At 32.7% G+C, this 24375-nt stretch overlaps 1 pseudogene; it reads left to right on the forward strand.

Annotated features, from left to right (window-relative positions):
* The first annotated feature begins 6050 nt into the window (after positions 1 to 6050).
* Positions 6051 to 22691, forward strand: LOC107003778 (annotated as a pseudogene).
* Positions 22692 to 24375: the final 1684 nt, after the last annotated feature.

A 24375-nucleotide genomic window follows, 5' to 3' on the forward strand; every position in this document is an offset into this window, starting at 1 on the left:
GGTATCTTGATAGTGGTTGTAGTAATGACATGACTGTAGATGAAAATACATTGCTCTCAATTAATAATAGCATCACTACTAAAGTGAGAACGGGGAATGGAGCATTACTTAATACGAAAAGTAAAGCTACTATTTCGATCAACATGAACGTAAGCGTGAGCAAATTCATGATGTTCTTGACTTGGAAGAAAATTTGCTTAGTGTTGGTCAACACATGGAAAATGGTTATTCTCTTGTGTTTAGAGAAAATTATTGCAGGATATATGATAAACGTAGTGAGATTAAGTCATCGTTGAAGTAAAGATGATAAAAGAAACTTCCCTTTGAAATTTCATTACAATGCATTGAAAAATATAATTGTAAATGATTCATGGCTTTGCAATAAAAGATTATCACTTGAATTTTCATGGTTTGAAGCTTCTCATGCAAAAGGACATGGTGCAAGGCCTTCCTGAGATACATATTGAGTTGGATCTATGTGAAAGTTGTATAATGGAAAATCAACATACTAAGTATTTTCAAAAAGTGGTGTCTTGGAGAGCAAGTTTAATTTTGGAGCTAATCCATACCGACATTTGCGGAACAATGAAGACTCCATCTCTCGAAAGTCAAAGGTATTTTCTAATATTTATTGATGATTTGTCAAGAATGACTTAGGTTTATTTCTTAAAAGAAAAGTTAGAAGCATTTGTTACATTCAAGAAATTTAAAGCCCTTGTTGAGAAGCAAAGAGGTTACAACATCAAAACCATTCACACTAATAGAGAAGGTGAATACACAAGTTGAGAATTTGAATAATATTGAAAAAATGAAGGCATTCAGAAGCAACTTACGGCAATGCATACTCCTCAACAAATTTGTGTATCTAGAGGAAAAAATAGAACTATTGTTGAAATGGCCAGAACTGTGATGAATGAGAAAGGTTTGCCAAAATATTTTTGGGCAGAAGCAGTGCATACGAAAATTCACATCCTTAAAAAGGTGCATAACAAAGGCACTAAAGGATAAGATAACAGTTGACGCTTGGATTGGAATTAAACCTTCTGTAAGTCATTTTAAAATTTTGGGTGTATTTGTTATGCTCATGTACCTGCTGTGAAAAGAAAAAAATTGGATGAAAAAATTCAAAAATGTATCTTTCATCATAATAGTTATGTTACAAAAGGATATAGGATTTTCGACGTCAACACTAACAAACTTGTTTTTAGAAGAGATGTCATTTTTTATGGAAAAAAAAACATGGATTTGGCAGGATAAAAAGATAGAGAACACTGCTATTATATCTTCAAATCAAGAAGAGGATGAGAAAGATGAAGATGTCTTTCAAGGGGGAGAAATCCTAGATTCAGATGATGAATAACCGCATCCAAGAAGAACAAAAATGTTGAGTGACATTTATCAAAGATGTAACTCTGCCGGTGTTGAACCTGAAAATTTTGAAGAAGCAATAAAGCATGATGTTTGGAAGAAAGCCATGGAAGAAGAAATTCAAATTATTGAAAAATACAATACTTGGGAGCTCATGCATATACCCAAAGAAAGAAAAGTTCTAAGTTTAAAATGGATTTACAAAATCAAAATAAATTAGAAAGGAGATATTCAAAATCACAAAGCAAGGTTGGTTGCTTGAGGCTTCATGCAAAAACCAGGTATTGATTTCTACAAAACTTTCTCTCTTGTTGGTCATCTTGAGACAATTAGAACTGCAATTGTTGTTGCTGCACAAAAAAAATGGAAGATATTTCAATTTGATGTTAAATCTGCATTTCAGAATAAAAAACTGAATGAAGAGATTTATGTTGAGCAACCTCAAGAATTTTTTGTTCAAGGGGGAGAAGATAAGGTGTACAAGATTTAAAAAAAAGCTCTTTATGGGCTGAAGCATGCTGCAGGAGCCTGGTAAAATGAAATTGATACATACTTTCTAAAAATAATTTTAAAAGAATTACAAGTGAAGCCACTTTGTATGTTAAGAAAGAGAACGGCAATATTATCATTGTTTGTTTATGTGGAAGATCTTATATTTAAAGGAAATAATGTAAAGATGATGCAAAATTTCAAGCAAGATATAATGCAAGCACATTTGAGTGATCTTGGGTTGCTAAATTATTTCTTAGGCATCGATGTTTCTCAAGTAAAAGAAGGAATTTTCATTTCTCAAAAGAAGTATGCTAAAAGTATTCTTAAAAAATTAAAAAAAAATGGATTGCAGGTATGTGGTCATACCATTAGCAGCAAATGAGAAAATTTAGAAAAGATGATGGAGAAAAGAAAACTAATAACTCACTTTATAGGAGATTGATTGGAAGTTTGCTATATCTTACTTCAACAAGGCCAAATATTATGTTTGCTGCTAGTTTATTATGCAGATTCACGCATGAAAACAGCCAAGTGCATTTTTGAGCTGAAAGCGTGTTCTACGCTACTTGCAAGGAACAATATATTATGGGATACTGTACAAATTTGGTGGAGATTTGAACTTAATTGATTATTCAGATAGTGATTGGGCTAGGAGTATAGATGACGTGAAGAGTACTTCTGGTTATGCTTTCTTATTTGGATCAAGTAATTGTTATTGGTTATCAAAAAAGCAAAGTGTTATTTCTCAATCCACTATTGAAGCAGAATATGTTCCAGCATCCAAGGCTACTTCTCAAGCTATTTGGCATAGGAGAATATTTGAAGACATTGGTGAAAAATAAAAAAGAGGCACTATTATGTATTGTGATAACTAATTAGCAATAACAATTGTCAAGAATCCAGTTAGCCATGAATGATCAAAGAATATTTCCATCAAGTATAATGTTATCTAAAGCACAAGAGAAAAATGAAGTTTATTTAGATTACTGTCAGACAAGAGAACAACTTGCTGGCATCTTCACCAAAGTACTTCCTAGAGAAACATTTTGCTATCGTCAAGAACGCATTGGAGCTATCAAGCAAATTCGTTCAGGGGTAGTTTTGGAAATAATGCATCAATGTTTAGCCTTCCGTAAATGTCTCTTTGTTTTCCAAGAATTCTCTTTAGAATTTCATAGTACATCTATCTAGTAAATCGTGATACATGTATTTAGTTATTTGTGAAAGACTTTTGGTTTTCTATTTTAAGTAGTATAAATATATGTAGTTGATGACTGTAATCATATCAAGTGGCCTTCAGTAGCCTATAATAAACTAGAGCATTCTCTAAAGATACTATTTACCTTACATATTTCCTTTAATTCTATAATAGAGGTCTCACGTTCGAACTCCTTGCCAATAAAAGCAATGGATTTGACCTTTAGGTCGACCTCGTCGCACCGGGATTTCCTAGGGCGTGTTATCTCTCCTGTTTTGTTTGAGATCTATTACCTAGGATTGAGGGTTTTGCCTTGTGAGCACCCAAAGGGTAGAAGTTGTGGGATTCCCTTGTCATAAAAAAAGAAGAACACACGTTACTGTTTAACTAAATTATTTCACCCAAGCCCTAACACTAACATAACTCAAAAACCTACATCGTTATGTAGATTCACTCAAGATAGTACCAATTTATAGGAGGATTCAGCCTTCATGAAAATCCCTTGCATTTCAAGTGAAAATCTTCATAATACGACCTATTTTAGTTCTTCACATCACATTTCCTCAAAGAATCTGATTTTGTCACCCATTCTGTCAAAAGAATGTATGAGTTTCTAATAGTGTATTACGTGCTCCTCACACCACAACAAAGCCACAATTTTGATTATGACATTATTGGTTATATCATATCTGGTGGAATTTGATGTAAATGATTGTGGAGTTATTGTTGATTTGATTAACTCATATTATAGTTGTTATAGCTTCCTCTTTCAATTGCATGTTTTAAGCTAGATCAAACATTCTCTCCATTTATTTATCATTGTACTCTTTGAAAAATATAGCTATGATTCTCAATATTTTGTCTAAATTACAACTACCTATGCTAATATAATAATAATAACTTCTTCGTATAAATGTCCTGAAAATTCTTTCTAGAAAAAAATTTGCTGAAAATGCTATTCTTTAAATTTTTTCTTTTTATAGCGGAGATTGTCGCACGTTATGAAAAGCATATTATCAGAAGACTCTAGTGTTGCTTCCTTATCCTTGATAACTAGAAATTAACCATAACGAGTTGAGTAAAAGCACCTAGTCGATCTTACTCGCCCTAAACGAGCTGCAAAACGTAAAATAGATGTATCATATGATTTTAACTCCAAAGGTCCTTGTGAATTACATTACTTATCGTTAACTTTTACGCATAAAATGAATGATGATTTTATTTCTATGTCGAATCCATTACAGAGCTAAAGAGGTAGTTAATACTGTATCGACATATTTTTCCATCACAGCTACTTTTTGTGAATAAAGTAATCTGTGTATTACTTACCGCTAGTACCTTATGTTTAGATGTGTTACATACCACTACTACCATATGAAGTTCTGTTCTCAGTGTATGATCTGCTATCGCAGTTTATGCAGCCTCATTTTCTGGCAGGAGAAGAGCGGTAAGTCCCGATATGATGATTGCATGGGAAATTTGAGATCCTGTAGTAACTTGTAGTATAGTTGTATCTCTGTCGCAATAGACTGTTTTCACTTCTTTCAAGGCATATTAAATGCATCTTTAAAATTTTATTATAAAACACTCATGGATGCAGTTTATACAGGTCTTGATTCTTTTTACGACCTGGGCTATGATAAAGCAGTGGTTATGGAGATGATTGAGGAAAGAAAGACTCTGTAGCTGTTGTTGTCCACTAGTTTCTTTGATCACCAAAACCTTAATTGTTGTGTCACACATATTCTCATGACATACTTGGTTTGGTTGCACTTATTGGAGTGTTTCGGACCTATAAGCTTAGCAGGTTTATGTTGGTATCCTTTTCTTAAAAACGACTCAGTTTAAGAACTTCCTTGGCAGTATCCTGATTTCAATAATCAATCTTAACATGAGCAAATTAAATGGGTCAGAATTTGCTATTTTTGGTACATCCAAACTTGAAAAATGGGAAATTAAAAGAATTGGTCATTCGATTATTTTACTAATCAAATTGGCCAAATTATTAGCTTACAACTAAAAATGACTATTCGATAATTGTGCTAAATACTAACCTAATTTAGCCCAACTATTGGGTAATTATCATAATAGAAAATAATCTTATTAACCCTCCCCCCCCCCTTTTAATTGATTCCTTTAAATCTTTCAAATTTTTTATCTTTTTACTTCTTGTAAAAGATTCGTCAGATCATCTAGGTGGCTATAAAGATGAATTGTTCCACAGAGCTCTTTTATTGTGCAGTACAGAACATGTAAAAACATGATATCTTTTACTTATTTAGTGATAAATAACCTTTTTGAAGGAATGAATGTCCATCAATGAAATATACAAAAAATTATTATTATGAAAAATATCTCTACAAAAATTTTCCAAGCATGATCTAAAAGTTCTCATATCTTGCATAATTAACAAAAATAATCATTTGTTAGATTTGTCGTAAACATGAATATTATAATAAATGAATTAATACATTGAGTGTAACTCTTATTTAAATTATGAAACTATTTAGGGAGATTTGAATTGGTTGAGAATGAATGTATATACTTTCTTCTATCAACAATGTACATTTCTAATATAGAGTTAAACATCGCCTATACAAGAGTCTATCCTATTTGTACAATATGGATATAAAATGTGACATTGATATATTATATATACATGTAATAATCTTTTATAAAAAAAAAATTGTAACTTGTATCATTAAATTTAAACTATTTTTGGGTAAATAAATACTACTTACTATACATACAATCATTTTATAAAAAACATTTATTTTATGTTTATGAAATTTTCCAATATTTTTAGGAAAAACATCGAAAAAGTTGTACGTCTGTCGAATGTGAGTTTGGTGAGATTTTATGCACCAAATAAATGACAAAATGCCTTCATACCAAATACCCCTCTATTCAGTTTTCGTTAGAACTGTTGTTCTCCACTCTTCCCCTCAGTGGCGCAAGTCTCACTCTTCTAGGAATCTACGACGATTAAACAATGGATGGCGAACAACGGAAAACGTTTATAGATAATGAGAAGGTAAAGTTTCTTAATATCTCTCTAATGCCCCTTCTATATTACCTTCTATTATTTAGTGAATTAACTTACTTTTCTACTCTATTGAAAACGCTCATTATGTCAATCAAATGTCGGGATAAGAGATATAAGCCATTAAAATACATCATTAATGCTAATGGACACCGATAATGATGTCATGCATGTGGTCTCATACTCTTCTTTCATTAATTTAGATGTTCATGTGGCTGGTAGTTTATGGTATCAGAGAATCTAGGGTTTTAGTTAGAGTTTTTTATGATATCCAACTCTATAAATAAACATCATGATTAGGGAGGAAGTAGGGTTTTAGGATCTAGTGGAAATGGAAATTGTACAGGAAATAGAAGGTGATAAAACCGTGAAATTCTTTTTATTTGATAGAACGATCTGACATAAAATCCATGAATTCCTTTCTCGCAAATGGTATATGACACTAACGCCCCATTTGGTCGATTTTTCTATGTTTTAGTGATCTAATCTATCTCACGAGTGTCTACAACCATTGCTCGATAATGTATTTCTGAACATGATCGAGCAACCACACTTTGTGTTTTACCCTTCCAGGATACAAAATTTCCTCTTACTAAAAGGCAATCATCAAAACCTTAACCGTCTATGAGAGGGTGATCCTGCCCAGTCTCATTTATATATCTAGGGATATGTTTATGGCCTTGAATATCGAAAAGCAGCCCTATACCCCAACTCATTTTATATACGCAAAATACAAACAATTGCATCCCAATAATTATTCTTAGGAAGTCAGAAACTATCATGTCAGACTCAAATGAAAAGAATGTCAGCTCTAGTCGCTATAATTTAACTTTCTAACTATCCATTTGTACCTTCTTGAATCATTGAGTAAGTTCCCCTATCCTGGCAGGAGTTTAGCATTGGGATCCATAAGAGTGTTAATAGGTCTACATCTTATTTTTCTTATCTATTCATGAATAGACAAGGAACATATGCATTGCAAAATAAAAATACTTAATCTACATTGAGTTACCTCAATACCTAGAAACTACATCAGTCTCCCGAGGTCTTTATTTTGGAAATACTAAAAGAGATTTACTGTCCTGATCATTGACAATGATACCAATAAAGTCAACTTAAACCACCAAATATATATTAATAAAGCATGGAGTGATTAAATTCACCATGACTCATGGAAACTTCTTAATTACTTGTTGAAATCCCCAAATCAACTTCAAGAAGATTGTTTCAAACCTTAGAATAACTTGCACAATTGACATACAAGGGAACTAGACTCCCCCTTCTAATAAATCATGTGGTAAAACATTTTAATGTCCAACTGATGAAGAGGCCAATGAAAGATAACAACCATAGAATAAAAAAGGCAGATATATTGTATTTTAGCCAAATGAGAGAAATTATCATTCGAATCCCGTCCCAAATATCTCCACATATCCTTTGTAAATAAATTGGAAGACATAGATATATCGAAAATAGCACAGTAGTCACTAGAAATTGCTCAAAATTTGTATAAGATATATTGATTCTCTCGAAATCACGAGTCAATATTGAAAAAGAAAGTCTTTGAAATACTAGCTAGAACAGGTCACGGATTGTCACATGGTACTATCTCAGTCACTAGAATCCTACATCTAGCCTAGCGTGAAGTATTTGTAACCAATAACGTTGGTTATGAATTTGTCACTGGAGATTTCTAGACCTTGCGGTGGTGTTGAATTTTTCCTAACACCAAACATAACAGAGATAGTTGTGAGTATTCACTAGTATTTTTATAGTGACGACTAAATTTTCTTAAATGAGGCACAACAATACTATTTTTTATAAAGTTGCGAAAAGAAGTACATAAGCCCGCTCATGGTGTTCATCCTGTTGGAGATGCCTTTTTTTTTTCATAATGATAGCCAATATTGCATGCTCTAATATGGCATATTTTTTAAATGAGTATCAATCAGGTGTTCAATATGTAAATTTCACCACTAGTGCATATAGAATGTTATGTCGGATAAAAAAACTATAAAAATATTTCTTGGTCCATGGGATGGTGAGTTCTCTATTATGTGATAGGTTGAATCATAATTGGCTTAGTTCTTCTTTGATAGTGGTGTTTTGTAGGGCTGTAATGTAGTTCTTGTTGTGGAGGGAGTTGTATGGGTTGACGAGCCACTGGTGGTGGCTTTTTGTCGGCCGGCGTTGCCATATCAGCTATTCTGGAGCGATTAGGGTCACAATGGTAAGATTTCTCTTGGATAGTATTTTACTTAAGTGTAAGGTATGAGAATTTTTCAACCCTTAGGGTGACCCAGCGGTGTATCCTTGGAAATTCCATAATAGAGGTCTGAAGTTTGAAACCCATTGAATATAAAAGCAAGGAGTTTTTATTTTAGGTCGAGCTCGTCGCACCGGGATTTCTTTTTGCGGTTTACTTCTCCTGTGTGGTTTGAGATATAGTGCATATGAGTAAGAGTATGGCCTTGTGAGCTCCAAAAGGATAGCAGCTGCGGGTTCCCATTGTCATAAAAAAAAAGAAAGCATGAGACTGTTTAACTAAAGTTATTTCACCCAAGACCTAACACAAATCTAACTCTACAACCTACATCTGAATGTAGTTTCACTCAAGATAGTGTCAATTTGTAGGAATATTCGGCCTTACCAAAAATCCCGTGTTTCAAATAAATAATACTCATAATACGACCTAGATTAATTCTTCACATAACACTTCCTCAAAGAATCTCCTTGTGAAACCCATTCTGTCAAAAAAATGTATTAGTTGCTTATAGTGTGTTACATGCTCCTCACACCACAAAAAAGCTATAATTTAGATTATAACAGTCCTGAGCATATCACATTTGGTTGAATTAGATGTAAATAATTTTGGAGTTATATTCTATTTTACTACCTCATTACATACTTGTTATAACTTCCTCTTTCAATTACATGTTTTGACCTTTACAAACATTCTCTTTTTTTTATATGTTTATAAAAGTTATTCTTCACCAAATAACAAGAAATATCTGGAAAAATTAATAAGGCTGACCAGTTGAATAAAGATTGCCCGTCAACTTGTTTTGCGAATATATGCTAGCTGAAATTAGTAGAAACAAACAAAGGAATTTTAGTGTCTATTACAAAAAAAAGTTAAGGACTCCTAAATATTTTTGGTTTTCTCACAATGCCTAAACATGGAAATTCATTTCTAGTATTATATTTAATATTAAATTTTTATTATTCTGCTACCTTGACAAAGTCAATCGAGGATCTATAAGAAAACAAGCTCTCTATCTATATGAGATTGGGGTAAGGTATGTGAACACTCAACAATCCTAACATCCCAAGACACTTGTTGTAAATTACACTTGTTATGTTGTGGTTCTGGAACTTTGACAAAGGTGCAAGTTAGCTTTTACCTGTTTACTAATTTTCAAGAACTACTAGAAGCTTGATGCAAATGATAGTTGTGTTTTTTTGAGAAATACATTAAGAAGGAGCCTAGATGGGTATAACTAACAGACAAAACTTTGTCAAGTTTCAAGCAAATCAGATTGATCTATGGGATAAAGCATGCTCTTTTTTAACTTCGTATCTCATTACTCATAAAATTGCATGTAACTGGGGTTTATCTTGTGTTTAAGAAAGTAATGAGGACTATATTCAAGAATTGAGATTACCATGTAATCCCTACCTTATTTTATTTGGTATTATTACCATTTAACTACTTACTCCTCAGATATGGAAAAGTCATCTTGTTCGCAAGATATGCTGAGTTGGTGATGTTGGCTGAGGGTTTAGTTAACTTTCCTTGATGTTACTAGGTGGTTAATGCTGGTCTGCTCATACTCATCTGTATGCCTATTCACTCTGGAAATCTTAATGTTCAACCTTCATTTGTATTTTCAAAGAGAGAGTATATTATATGTTCCACCTAAATTAAACAATTAGTATTACTTGTTCACTGTATATATGGTGAGTATGCTAGGACCTTATAACAGACACTTGTTGGGTCTTTTATTAATAAGAAACTCTAACAAACTTATGTTTGCTTTTATGTTCCTTTTCCAGCTACAAATGAGTCCTAAGGAACTACATATGCATGATCCATCGCTCAATCAAGGAGGTCAGATGAGTTGCTTTAGTTTTGCTGGCAATCGGGACATAATGCAAAATGGAAGTGCTGAGGCTTTTGTCTGCGAATCCAAGGTGGTTATGATTTTAAAAGATATCATCCTAGTTTATTTTATTTTTTCCTTAATGGATGTAATATATACAGTATTTATGATTATTTGAATAGATATATCTACTAGCATCCATTGTTTGACATGATAATGGACATGATAAATTTTGTGAAGTAAATAGATCAATATTCATGACTACATCATTCAATTACTGCAGAAACTTGAGGATGCAGTGAAGGAGATTGATCTTCAAGTTAAACACCATGAAGATAATGTCAAATTCTATCAGGGTCAGAAGAAAAGATTGGATGATTCAGTTTTGTATATATAGAAGGCATTGTTTCCTTCTTTTCAAGTTAATTTGTTGTGCTGTAAAATGCATATGTAATTTTAAAAGGTCATTGTATTTATTTTGTTCTGTCAGTAACCAAGAATATAATGTTTTTATTTTGTCTTTATGGGAAACAAACAATCAAACATTGTAAGATTTTCATATAAATGGACGTCTTTCACATTTCAAGTAAATATGGATTTCGTGATCAACTTTGCGCAGAATATCAGACATCCGCTTGTTTCAGTGAGCTTAATATGCCTTCTCACTGTTTCTCAATTTTAATGTATTGTGCTCGTGGAGTATTGTAGTTGCTCTTTGGGAGATTCCTTCAGCAAGTGTAATTGATTCTAAAAATAAGGAATCTTTTAATGGGCAGAACGAGTTGGAGGCCATTGAAGAAATCATTACATTGAACAGTTGCCAGCTGCCAAATGGAACTCTGATTACTCATATTATGTATATCAAGGACGTGATAGGAATTGTTGCTTGTCTTGGCAAGGATGACGCCGATAATCTCAGCTGATTAGTCTCACATATCATCCAGTAATTGTAGGCGTTTTCTACAAAAATAGATAAATAAAAAAAAGAGCTTTTTATAAGTCCACTTTCTATTCTAGTCCCTGATTTAGAGATCATAGAACTTGTTCATTTTGTCCAATCAAGATGACAATATGTTGTTGCATTATGGTGAAGACTTGAGACAAAATGTTTGATAAGTTTCTGGTCTTTAAATTTTTCATAAGTTAGACAAAGAGTTTGACATGTTCATCTTGCTTTTTTTTTTTATAGATAAGGGTAATTTTTTATTAAAAAAAACTCATCATCAAATGGATGGTGATTGAAAACTTACATCCCAGAGGGTAGTGGGCACACCTTAAAAAGGTATACAAAATTTCAAGTTATCTATAATATTGACTATCTCTATGCTTTCCCCTGCCGACTATTACCTGCACCATAGTTCAACTTGCTTGTGAGGAGACTTAAAAGAATTGATTGATGATTAACTTTTTTCCTTTTTGAGTATGAAGTAATATAATTGATCTCTAATTGTACTCATGAACTAGAAAGCTGGTGTTATTTTGTGACCTGTTTCTTGACCTTTCACAAATTTCCTCTGTCTATCTGTACAAAATGTTGCTTGAATGTACATTTGTTTGTAATGTATTTTCATTTCAAAATAATTAAAAAAAATTGACATCTTTTATACTAAATGGGGAGGGCGCCGAAAGAGTCAGCAACACATTAATCAGGAAAGATAATCTATAATAAAATTTTCTGGGAGAGCAGTCTTCAAGATTTATCACGTTCCGAGTGTAGCACACATTTTAGATTTACCTGAATGACTTCTGGTAATTATTTATATCCAAGGAATTGTTTTAATCCTATCCTTTGTTTCTTTAAAACTAAACAATATATAACATGCATTTGATTTAGTATGTTTTTAAATTAGATTTATTTGAAGTGGCCGTACATACAAATTTTTTTCTTGTTAATTGTATTATTGAATCATTATCTTCTCTACTTTCCCAAGGTAGGGGCATGACTGCGTACACTGCACCATCCAGGATCCACTTGGGGGATCATACTCGATGTGTTGTTTTTTGTTTGTATTTCATCACTAAATCATTTGGATTCGTTCCTTTTCATGTTTATTTTTTATTAAGGGAAGTGCAGATGAAGGAGCTTAAGTGGGAAAGGGTAATATTTGTGGAAGATTTAAAGAGAGAGCAAACATTGCTGACCAATGCAAAAAAGAAGTTTGAAATAAGGAAACATGAATATGTCAAGTTTCTTTCACAAAGCTCTTCTAATCTTTAAGGGTTGTATCCTTGGGTGTGTCTAGTTCCTAACTTTTTCATGTTTATCTCTTTTCATGTTCCCTCCATTTTTCATTAATTCTCTCTATATACCAAACATGCTAGTCAATGATTATTTCATAATAACTACTGTTGTTTATGCTAAGCAGTTATAAATTAATTCATCTTTAAGTTGATACAGGTAATATCTTGACCTTATTTTACTTGATCCTCTTTGTCCTTACATCCTGCTTCGATTGATTGACAATGTCATTTGATAGCTGCAGATTGTACTTGTATTTTATAATTAGAGTGAGAACTTTGCATGGATAAGAGATTTTTTAATCTTGTTCTTGTTTTAGTATGATAGTTATAGATGTTTTCTTTGAGAATTCTAAAGATGTACGTATAGGAAGTGAGATGATAAAACAATTTCCGGAGGAGTCGATAAAATTGGTTTTCTAGGATACAGTAAGACTGTTCTTTTTTAATAGAAGATGTTCATATTCTAACCAGTAACCTCATTACATGTGAGAGAGAACACATTTCCTTCAATTTTTGTGAGTCAATATTTAAATAACAAGCAATGTTTATCAATTACAAATTAACTTTTTAAAAAAAGAAAAAAAAAAAGATAACAACCTGGAATTATAAAAGAAGAGACTACACCCCTAAATGCAAGCTGGAATTATTTGCCACCAGTGTTCTTCTCCATTCCTTTTGTCAATCCCCCTGCAACTGTTAAAGAGTTCCATAGTGGTTTTTTTTGTATATCGTCACCATGCACAATCTTCCTTTTACCTGCAAATATCATTCTCTATACTTGTTGGTTCGAAGGGGGAACTCTATTTTATTTTCTGATAGAGTAAGTTCTTGGCCAATTCCACCCATATTTGGATTGTGAAGAAAAATCCACCATTCTTTATTGTCACTAATTCTTCAAAATCTTATTACCGTCTCTTTTATCTGAACCTTTCTCATTGGAGATGATTCTGGACCATCCCCCACTATGATATCCAATAGCTCTAAAGGTACTTTGTGACCATAAATATAATGCTAGTCGTAAAAAAATAACCCAGACAGAGCTGAGTTTCTTTTCCTGCTCTGATTGTTTGCGATAACCAATGGATTTGATCTTGAGATTTCTTCCATTTCCATTCACCATGTATAACCTACTCTGTGTCCTCTTTAGAGGAAAATTCTAAAAGGAAACTGTGGTTAACCATCTTACATGTATTTAATCCATGAGCTTATTTCAAGAGGCCATAGGAGCACTTTCTGATATCTTATAGTTTTAGCAGCTCCAGAAAGTCTTCATGGAAATTGCAGACTACACATATTTTTATAGATCATCATTTTAAGATTGGTCCAAAGACACAAATTCCATATTACCCTATTTACTGCTCCTGGCAGCCTCTGAATAGGGGATACTTTGTCTGTCAATCTTTATTTGAATGTCGATGGTAGAGGAGAATTTATGAATCTTCCTATCTTGTTAGCAATGTCCTTCCACCCAACATTAAATTCTATAGAATGACAAGTACAAATCTTCTTCTTCCACGTTTGTTTGGCATCTACGTATTTTGCTTCCCTGTTTTTGGAGTACTCAAGTCAAAATATTTGAAACTTTGGACTGTTTTTAGTCCAGACAAAAAAGGAGATGGTAAAGGATGTTTTCCAAAACATACATTAACTGAAAGATCTAATTTAGGTAAACTTCTGCAGATGTAATTTCTTTCAAGAGGAGACATGGATAAATTTGAATATTAGTAGTCCAGGTAATAAATAGTCATTTAGTCGCAAAGTATTTGCCATGATGATGTTAAATATCCTAGTATTGAATTTTGGAGAAAGAAAATATTTACGAAATAAGTGGAATATATGTCAAGGCCATCAAGGCCACCAAAGGAAGGCTACTAGTATATTAAGGATGCAATTTAGGAAGATCTGGATAACAAGTTCCTTTTATATCAGCCTTGTATACCAACTGGATTGTTTTTGAAGAAGAAATTGGAGTTTTTTTTTGGCGTAGAGCATAGTGATAGAATCAATTTATAATGCACATGCTTATGAAATCTAGGTTTTAAAGCAAATGTTGAATTTGTAGAATTTATTGGGGAATTCCATTCCATGCTCAAATTGGCTAAATCTACGATATTGGGTCTTCTTTTGACAAGGGAAATATATTTTTTGAAAGGCATCTTGGCGAAAGAGGATTGTGATCCATAATCCAAGTGCCTAAATGCTAATACAAACTTCACCCACATACACACATGAAGGAGGGGGGGGGTATATCAACACCACCACTTTTTCCAGATAAGTCTGGAGACCCAAGAGTCTGCCACACAACCTAACCCTTGAGAGGCTAAGATCCAAGTTGATACCATATGAAATAACTTTAACATGTAACCTTAAGGAATATAGAATATTATTCGGAATTCCTTGCAATAAAATTGAATGCTATTCATTCCTAAATTCCTTTTACCCTTAACTTGCGAATTCAAATTAAATTGAGTGAAGACAGAGATTCTTTTCGTAGACTTGAACATATATTTCTCAAGAGTTGAAGAGGAGAAAGTCTAATCAGAGCAAAGATGGGTTTAATTTTGTGGTATTTTTCTCATTTGAGCATGCGGCTATTCCAAATATGATGAAACATATCTTGCACCATATTTATTGTTCGGAAGAGATGAAGGAAACCCTGCTCCAACAAACGAAGGGGACTAACTACATGGATCACCCTCATAGTTTGAATTCCTAACGAGAGTAAAATAGAAGAGTTTGTCATCTATTTTTTGTTTTAGATAGTTCAAATAAGCGTAGAAACAATTAATTTAAGGTTTTATTTGACTTTTTTTTCAAAGATCTACTATGATGGCTATAAAATATTGGCTTCTATCTAATCTTATTATTATCACAAGCAAAAAGTGGAACAAACATTTAATGTTAGTTGGAGCTTTGCAAAGTATAAATAAGATATGGGCATTAATAGAAAAATGTGTTTACTCCAAAACTAATAAGTATTAGGAAAATTATCTAAATGTGCCTTATATTCATTTTAATTTCGAAAAAAGCCGAATTGGAAAAAAGGCCAAATTAGACTGTAATAATTTAAAATTAATTAAATATAAATTTTTAAAATGACTAGAATTACGTTAAATTCATATCAAATACATATAATGGATTAATATAGTTGGGATATTTATTTAAGTTCAATAAATATTAATTCAATTTAATTGATTTGAGCTACGATAGATGAGTCCAATTTCACCTCATCCTAAAGGCCCATTTTTTTGGATGCCACATGTCAAATGACATGGAATACCAATTCAAAAAAGAAGCCAATAGGATCATGACATGTATCAAAGATGATAAGAGCTCCATAAAGCCCATATACTACAGCACTTCACTATGATTGGCAAAAGGGAATCTTGTTCCAATCCCAACTCCTCTATTCTAAAACTGTAAAAAAAAATTCTTATATTTCGAAAAAGGGAAAGAAATTTTAAACAACAAGAGAGATAAAAGTCATGGTACAAACGCCATAAAATTTTCTATGAAGATATAAGTTTAAGAATTCAAGAATTCAATTTAGAACAATCAAGATTAAGACTATCGGATTCAAGAACAAGCTTGAAGCACTTGAACTCAAGTAAAAGTCAAGATCAAGATAAAGTTTAAAGCGTAAATTTATCGAAGATTCAAGAACAAGTTTAAAGCCCTTAAATTTATATTTGAAAAACCAAATTCATAGGATTCATAGAGATTGTAACACTTGCACTTTCAATTATTAAATATGATTGTTCCATAATTTTCAGTTCTTGATTATTTTTTTCTCGATGAAAATATTATCGTCTAAAAATTCGGCATGCCTAGTGTGACAATCTCTACCCGTCATCTCAAATTTTCAAGCATCGAATAATATCAAGATGAATTCCATGAAGAACAAATCTTGATCAACCGCCTCTAAGGCCACCAGATCTAAGTTCCCTAATGATGTTTAAATCATTCTTGGTGTTACCTTCGGATGTTTTAGAGCGATTACAAGAAGCAAGGTTGCTACGCTAAGAAAACAAACACTTCAAGTGTCATCCATATGAATTCCTGTTGTTCAGGTCTTCGACTCCAAAAGGAGCAAGTTCCACAAAAAATTCTATAGAAGGGGGAACCATTGTTGCTAAAAAGATCAAGGAGACATTGTCTCTACTTTAGCAATCTGGTTCTAAAAAATCTACCACAAGAGAGAACTATGATTCCACTACTGAATTATCTCCACATGCATTGCATAACTGAGTCCATGAATCTTAACTTACACAAAAATCTATGCTACTCTCATACATCTCCAATGACCAGACAAACGATGGTTACTGTTGCTTCCTGTCATGAGGAACAACTCGCAAATCTCACGATGTTGATTGAAGGATGAAAAAGCATGTAGAACACAAAAAGTCTCAAACTTATACGTGAATGAATAAGACTGAAGAATCGTAAGATAGAGAAGCGAGACATGCACCATGAAAGGATGTTGAAGTTTTAATGATCAGAGATCTTGCGAACAAATCATCGCTTAAAGAGAGGGTTACAACATGTGAAACTAGACAGAAGAGGCAATGTGAGATCTTAGCTTTACAAGTTGATGCTGCAAATCTATGGAGAATTGTAGATAATCTGAAGTCATTTGACTTCAGTGACTTGATGAGAACCGCAGCGGATAAGGATGCACCTAAAGAGGCACAATTTGCATACATAGATGTTGATACTTATGAAGAAATGGAAACAACATAGAAGGAGCTGACAACAACACAGAATGAGCACTACATCTTTGGGAACCTATCAGATCTAGGAGGTACAACAGTACAACCTGTAATTTAGAAATCATATGTTGAATCTTCAGAAGCAACTACTATTGGACTTGACACTACCATCAATGATGTGAGCGTTCCGGGCACTGATGCCCAACTACATGCAGTCGCTCAGACATTTGATGCCCTGACAGGAGGAGAGACCGCATAGACAGGATTTCTCTCCACATTCCTCCTTGTTTAGCTTTTATTTTATTTTCTTTTTTATACTAATACTCACTTTAGAGGATAAACATTTTTTCTATGGTAGAATGTTGTTTTGTTGTGCTGAATATTTATGCGTTTTGATATATATTTGTGTTGTTTGTTTAAATTGAGTTTTAATAACTCCTCTCGCAAATGTTTGAGTGGATGGCTATCTTTTGAGTCCTAATTTCTTAATAATATTGACCCTTCTCAAAAATTTTAAGTTTTAAAAGTTTTGGCACCCCTTGTGTTGTAAGTTTCTGTTCTTGTACAAATTTAAGTCTCGTTTTCAATCAATACCGATAATTTTAAAAGTGTTCTAAATCAAACAACATGAATGTGTTCCCACAATGAGAAGGAATGAAATTACATAGGAAGTATGTGAACTCTTTGCATCTGGTTGTGACTAGACGAATATCAAATTGATATTTTTGTAATGACCATTGTACACTAGTGAAAGTGTGTTGTCTTGTTTGACTTAAGTGTCAAATCCTTGTGTGATGAGCTTACTTTGAACCTTGTATGATCAAACCTTGAATTTTCCCGATTAGTCTAATTTATTTAGAAAGGTATCCTCTTTACATGATCTTAGACAATTCTTAAGATTGTGAGCCAACTTATACATGTACCTCTTTTGTGGCCTACTCATGAGTGTGTGAAACTCTTTTGAACACCATTTGAGTCTTAACTCTTGGAAAAAGTATTCATGAAACCTATGTCGGACGTTATACAATACATATAATCCTTTTTGAGATGTTATATACGTAAATAGCTAACATAGGTCAAAACCCTAAGTTGACGGTGTTGTAAGATGGGAAAGAAGAAGTAAAGAAGTGCAAGAGAAGTCTCACAAACCCATGGTATTGTAGAGAAATGGAAGCCCTCTAAAAAGAAAAAGAGAAAAAAAAAAGAAAAAAGAAACAAAACAGAAAAAGAAAAGAAAAGTAGTGAATTAAAAGCAACAAACAAAAAGAAATCGGATCTCAAAGAAATCCATGAAGGTAAATAAAAGATAACCTAGAAGGTCTTGACTAAGCATTAAGAAAGGAAGATAAAGGATAGCTTAAAGAAATCACATCTTATTAGAAAAAAGTCACTTAGCCCAAATGACCATAGCTTTGCACGCAGACTTGTTACAAACCTTATAAAGGCTTTTTTAATCTTAAGTGAACCGAACCAAAGGTCAATTAGAAAATAAGGGCAAACCTATGGGCGAAGACATGCATTGTGTTCCTCTTTGTCAGTGTAAGAATTGCGTTAGATTCCTTTTCCTAAGTTTATAAATCTGTGTGTGCAAATATGGAATAATTTTTTATGTAAGGGCATGTAGATAATTTTGTTGAGCTAGAACTTGAATTACTATAAAGTATTGTAAGCTCAAGAATCCTTGGTAAGGGTGTGTCACAACTTGAATATTTTGAGTATACAATTGAGCTATGTATGATTATCTTTAGTCTTTTTGTTTACATTCACGATTGAGTCTTGTGAGGAACTATTTGAGACATCCTATTTGAACTGCTGAACTTGAGTCTTAGCTTGGGTCTTCTCCATTTACCTTCTTTTGCTACTTGCGGCAAGAGATACAAAGAAGGAGCTTCCTATTTGCGAATGAACAAGATATGTTCAATATCAACGGAAATATGAAATTAGATTGTTTAAGTGATAAATATTTTTGGCTAGCCTGAAGTAGGGGTTGCCACAAAACAAAAAACTAAATCAAATCAAATTACTTCGCTCGCTTGTTTTTGATTTTCCATTCTTAACTTGATTTTGAGCTCGGTAAATGTTGAAACCAAATACAGGACCTTTTAAACAATCAAAATAAATTGCCTATTTTCATTATCCTAAAATTCCACAATATATTAACTTCAACGCAATCGTAGAAATAGTTATTGAATCAATTGTCACAAGAATAACAAAAAAATTATTATAATAAAGCCCTTCAACTGCCTCTACTATAAAAGTTCTCTGTAACATAATTGAGTATAATTCACTCATACAAAGACATATTCAACTAGAAAAACAAACCCTATGATCTAATTGAGCCTTCAAAATCATATATACACAACAAAAGAAAAGATCCACTAATAGGTAGACAGCTATCCCACAAAATTTTCATTCTATGGTGCTTTTGTGATGTTTGATACAGAGAAAACTATTCTCTTCTGAATTGTTGTTTCCTGGTGCAAACTATACTAATGAATCCATGAATATTTATGACAAATTTTCTCCTAATAAACTCAAAATTAGTTCTGTTAATGTGAGATATAAATACTTGTACAATTCGAAACTAGATCAAACTTTTCTTGTTCAAAAGTTTTGAGCTTGTATGACAAAGGTAAAAGACACTGGATAAATTCTGTGAAGGAGCCACAAAATAATAAAGACGATCCTAATCACAAAATTATAAGCAAGAATTCACCAAACTATTCACAAACAATAACTCACAGACTTTGGACTGAACGCCGCGAAAGAAATTAACCAACAATAGATTGAGTAAATTCAATTAGGAGAAATCTAGAGGAGAAGTCAGTGAAATAATGAAAAAAGAAAATCTAGCATTTCTTTTGGTGGAAAACTTAGGGCGCTAAAAATTTGGGGGAAATAAATTAATCTATGTCGCATTCTGTTTTGGTGGGCAGCTAAATAGTATAATTAATTACTATTCCGACATTCAAATTAACAACAATTAAAATTTATTGTTGCTAAATATTAAAATTAGGCAACAATATTATAGTTCTTACTGAAAAGTTGTTGCAATTTATTTATATATAAAAAGTAATATATTAACCGTAGTATATGGCGACAAGGTTAAAATGTTTGCTAACAAAAATAAATCTGTGGTTAAAAGTCGTATGATATAGAAACAACTAAGTTAAGTTGTTGCCATTTGACAATATAAGCCAACAATAATTTTGTTGTTGGTAAAACGTTGCTGCAAATTGTACATTTTCTTGTAGTGCGTGATAGAAATTGTTGCTTGTCTTAGAAAGGTTGACAATGATAATCTCAGCAGGTTAGTTTCACATAGCATCAACTAATTTGCTGGAATTTTCTAAAAAAATAGATAAAGAGGAAAAAAGACTTGAGCTTTGTATGAGTTCACTTTCTATAGTAGTCCCTGTTCAAGAGATCATAGAACTTGTTCACTGTATCCCAATCAAGATGACAATTTGTCGCTGAATTATGGTGAAGATTTGAGACAAAAAGTTTGATATGTTTTGCATTTGTCAGAGGTATACTTAGACTGATTAGGGTTTGGAGTCGTTGATTAGGGTAGAAGGTTAGTCGTTGGTGTTTGAACATTTTTGCGCTTTCTTATTTCTTAATAAGTAGTCCTAAATTAGTTGGAAATGAATGTGTGGTTTACATAAACAGGCTTGGGACATCTTCCCCTCACGAGATATACTCAGGGTTTCGAGTTTGATGCTTGTGCCATATCATTACAAAGAAGTAGACAGATGATTGAAGTTCACTGTGCTTGCCAAAAAAATTAGAAGTTAACTGTATTAAGACTACATTTTTATATTGATTTCATAAATCCAGGAGTCTCTCAAATTATCTTGGGCTAGAAACCATGTTAGGAGTTGTTTGCAAGACGCATCATGGACTTAAAGCACTGTAGACATATGATATGAAAGGTCTTATGAATAAAAGTTTTGGTCTTCATAGTACTGAAGCTTCAATTGGAAGACCTTTTGATCACCGATATCTTTTTATCTATCTTGAGAACATAAGGTTTGAGGTTATGACGATCTCTTCTTCCAAATACATCTCATATTCTTTAGCACTTCTTTACTCCTTGTTTTCTTTGATTTGCAGTCAATATGATCAATGTTGACACGGCTAACTTATATTGTGTTACAAGTATTGATCATGGTTTGAGAGAGACCATCTTCTATTGACTCTTTTCACGGTTGCAAGTATATAAAAAAAAGGCAGACATTATGTAGGGATTACCTTTTACAGCTGATGGAGCCATATCGTTGGACGGTGGGATCATAAAGAGTGCTGGTATATTTTACCTAGGCAAAAGGTGAAAAGGCTTGTCTTAAAAAGTGTGTTTATTATATTCATAAGTTTTTGTTTTTTCATAGATACACTTGTTATTTTTTTTTTTGTTAGATAAGGTAATTTTCTATTCACAAAAAACTCATCATAAAATGTATGGTGAATGGGAAATTACATCCCAGAGGGTGGTGGGCACACCCTCAAAAGACATACTGAATTAGGAGTTTCCTAAAAAATCGACTATCGATATGCTTTTACCTACCAACTCTTGCTTACACCATAATTCAACTTGCTTATGATGATACTTTAAAGAATTGACTATCTATTAAATTTTTCCTGAGTATGAAGTAATATAGTTGATCTCTAATTGTGCACCTGAATTTGGAAGCTGGTGGTATTTTGTGACCATGTTGCTTGACCTTTCACAAACTTCCTTTGTTTATCTGTACATAATGGTGCATTAAAGTGCATTAGTTTGAAATGCGTTTTGATTTCAAAATTATTACAACCAATTGTCATCTTTTATAAATCATTATTCTTAAGGGGAGGGCGCCAGAAGAGTCAGCAACACAATAATGACGAAAGATAATCTATAAAATAAATTTCTTGGAGAGTAGTCTTTTGGATTTATCACGTTCGGAGTCTACGTCACATTTTATATTTACCTGAATGACTTCTGGTTATTATTTATATTATAGGAGTTGTTTTTAATCCTATTATAATGTTTGTTTACAACCAAACAATAAATTACATGTTTTTGATTTCGTATGTTTATAAATTAGATTTATTTCACGTTGCCGCACATACAAAAAAAAATTCTTGTTGATTGTATCATGGAATCATTATCCTCTTTACCTTCCCTAGGTAGGGGCATCACTCCGTACACTACAACCTCCCAGATCCTCTTCTGGGATTATACTTGATGTGTTGTTGTTTGTTTTTATTGCATCACTAAATCATTTGGATTCTTTCCATTTTGTGTTTATTTTTTGTAAAGGGAAATACACGTCAAATTTCCAAAGAGTTCTAAAAGGTCGTATCTTCCTGAAAGCTATTTTGAATCATAGATACAGATGAAGGAGTTGAAGTGGGAAAGGGTCAGATTTGTGGAAGATTTAGAGAGAGAGCAAACATTGCTACCCAATGCAAAGAAGAAGTTTGAAATAAGGAAACAAGAACATGTCAAGTTTTTTTCACAAAGCTCTTCCAATCTTTCAGGGATGTATCCTTGAGATTTTCTAGTTTATAACTATGCATTGTTGCCAATCAGTTTTTGAAAAATAGAATTACTGATTTCAATAAAACTTTGTAGAAATACGAAGTAACAAATGTTTTTTGATACAGTAAGAAATATGAAAAGAAATTAATTTTTTAAGCTAAAATCTCTAAAACATACCACAATCTGGAAATGTAGAATGGAAAATATCAAAACCACTGAATACTCAATGTCCTTTTAAGTAAATTATTTCCCTCTAGTATCCATGATTTGACTTTGAATATGTCCCCCCAGCATAGGATAATCTCATTAACCAGCGTATAGTTTCCAAAAAATCTTTTGTTAGCGAGCCACTCAACATTAGTAAACTACAAGAAGACATATTTGTGAAGTAGTAGAAGAAGAAAATCAGAAAACTTGTAAGAAAAATTCTGAAGAATAATTGTATTTGTAGGCAAAAGGAATAGGTTCTGAAAGGTTTCAACCCTTAATGAATCCACACGAACATTAATGAATGTTCTCAACCTTTCAAAAGGTCCTGGATATTCCTAAAATTGCAACCTTTCTGAACAATCATTTCCAAATGGTGGGAAATTTATACAAAATCAGGAAAGATTATAAACAAAACGGGTCGTGTAGATTCGATTTGGGTCTGGTTAATAGACTTCAAAATTTGAACATTTAATTTAACATAAAATAAATAATTAAAAATGTTTATGTAATCAACTAATTAATTGAAAATATTTTGGCCATTTAATTTAATTTAATTAAATAAATAAATAATTAAAACAATATTTGTCAAAAAATAATCTTTCGATCGATCATTTTCCAAAGCCAAAGACGAAGCCGAAGCCGTAGCCTTAGCGAAGCTGTGCGATCAACAACGACAATGATGCGAGGGTTTACCTCTTTCCAAGCCTTTTAACAATTAATAGTGGTGTTTCTACATGTAAACGCTCCTATTTTTATTTCCGCCACCGGTGACGAACAGTTGCATTTTTACTAAAGCATAAAAATACTTCTCATGATTCCAACTCTTCAAGTCCCAACTTTTCAAGTTTCTCTTTTTTCATATTTGCTCCATTTTCCATTAATTCTTGTTACATACCAAAAAGTCCCTCATATTAATGGGTAATGGTTATAACACGGGAATGCAAGGAGAAATATGTACTTATAGGCAAGGATTAAGTGCATCTGGATAAGTAGGTCTCACCTTGGACTTTTCGTAGTGAACATATGTCAGATATAGTTGATCAATCGACATATGCGATATCTTTGAACAATCGAGCTTTGGTCTATACCTAAGCAACCATATGTCACATAATTAACCCTTTATTTTTTAATATTCTTATGGTTATGTTTGTTTCAGCCATGAACACCTACTGGTTTCATGAGTGTATAGAGAATAGGATTTTTACATAAAATTCTCATTTAAGTGAATTACGGTTCACTGACATAGGTGTCCTTAACCGTTTCATCTCTTAGATACACTATTTAGTCAAATTTTCCAAACTTAGCACATCATTAAAAACCTTAAGCCTTATTATATTATTAACAAGCCTTAAAGTCTTAACCTTGTTCTTGAACATTGTCTTCATCATGAGAATGGATTGAATTGATTGATAATGTCGAACCATCAGTCACAACTTTATTTTTCTCCTTGAATCTCTTGGGATCTCTAGTCCGCTAGATAGAGTTAC

This window comes from Solanum pennellii, chromosome 11 (assembly GCF_001406875.1).
Source record: "Solanum pennellii chromosome 11, SPENNV200".
In the NCBI taxonomy this organism is placed as follows: Eukaryota; Viridiplantae; Streptophyta; class Magnoliopsida; order Solanales; family Solanaceae; genus Solanum; species Solanum pennellii.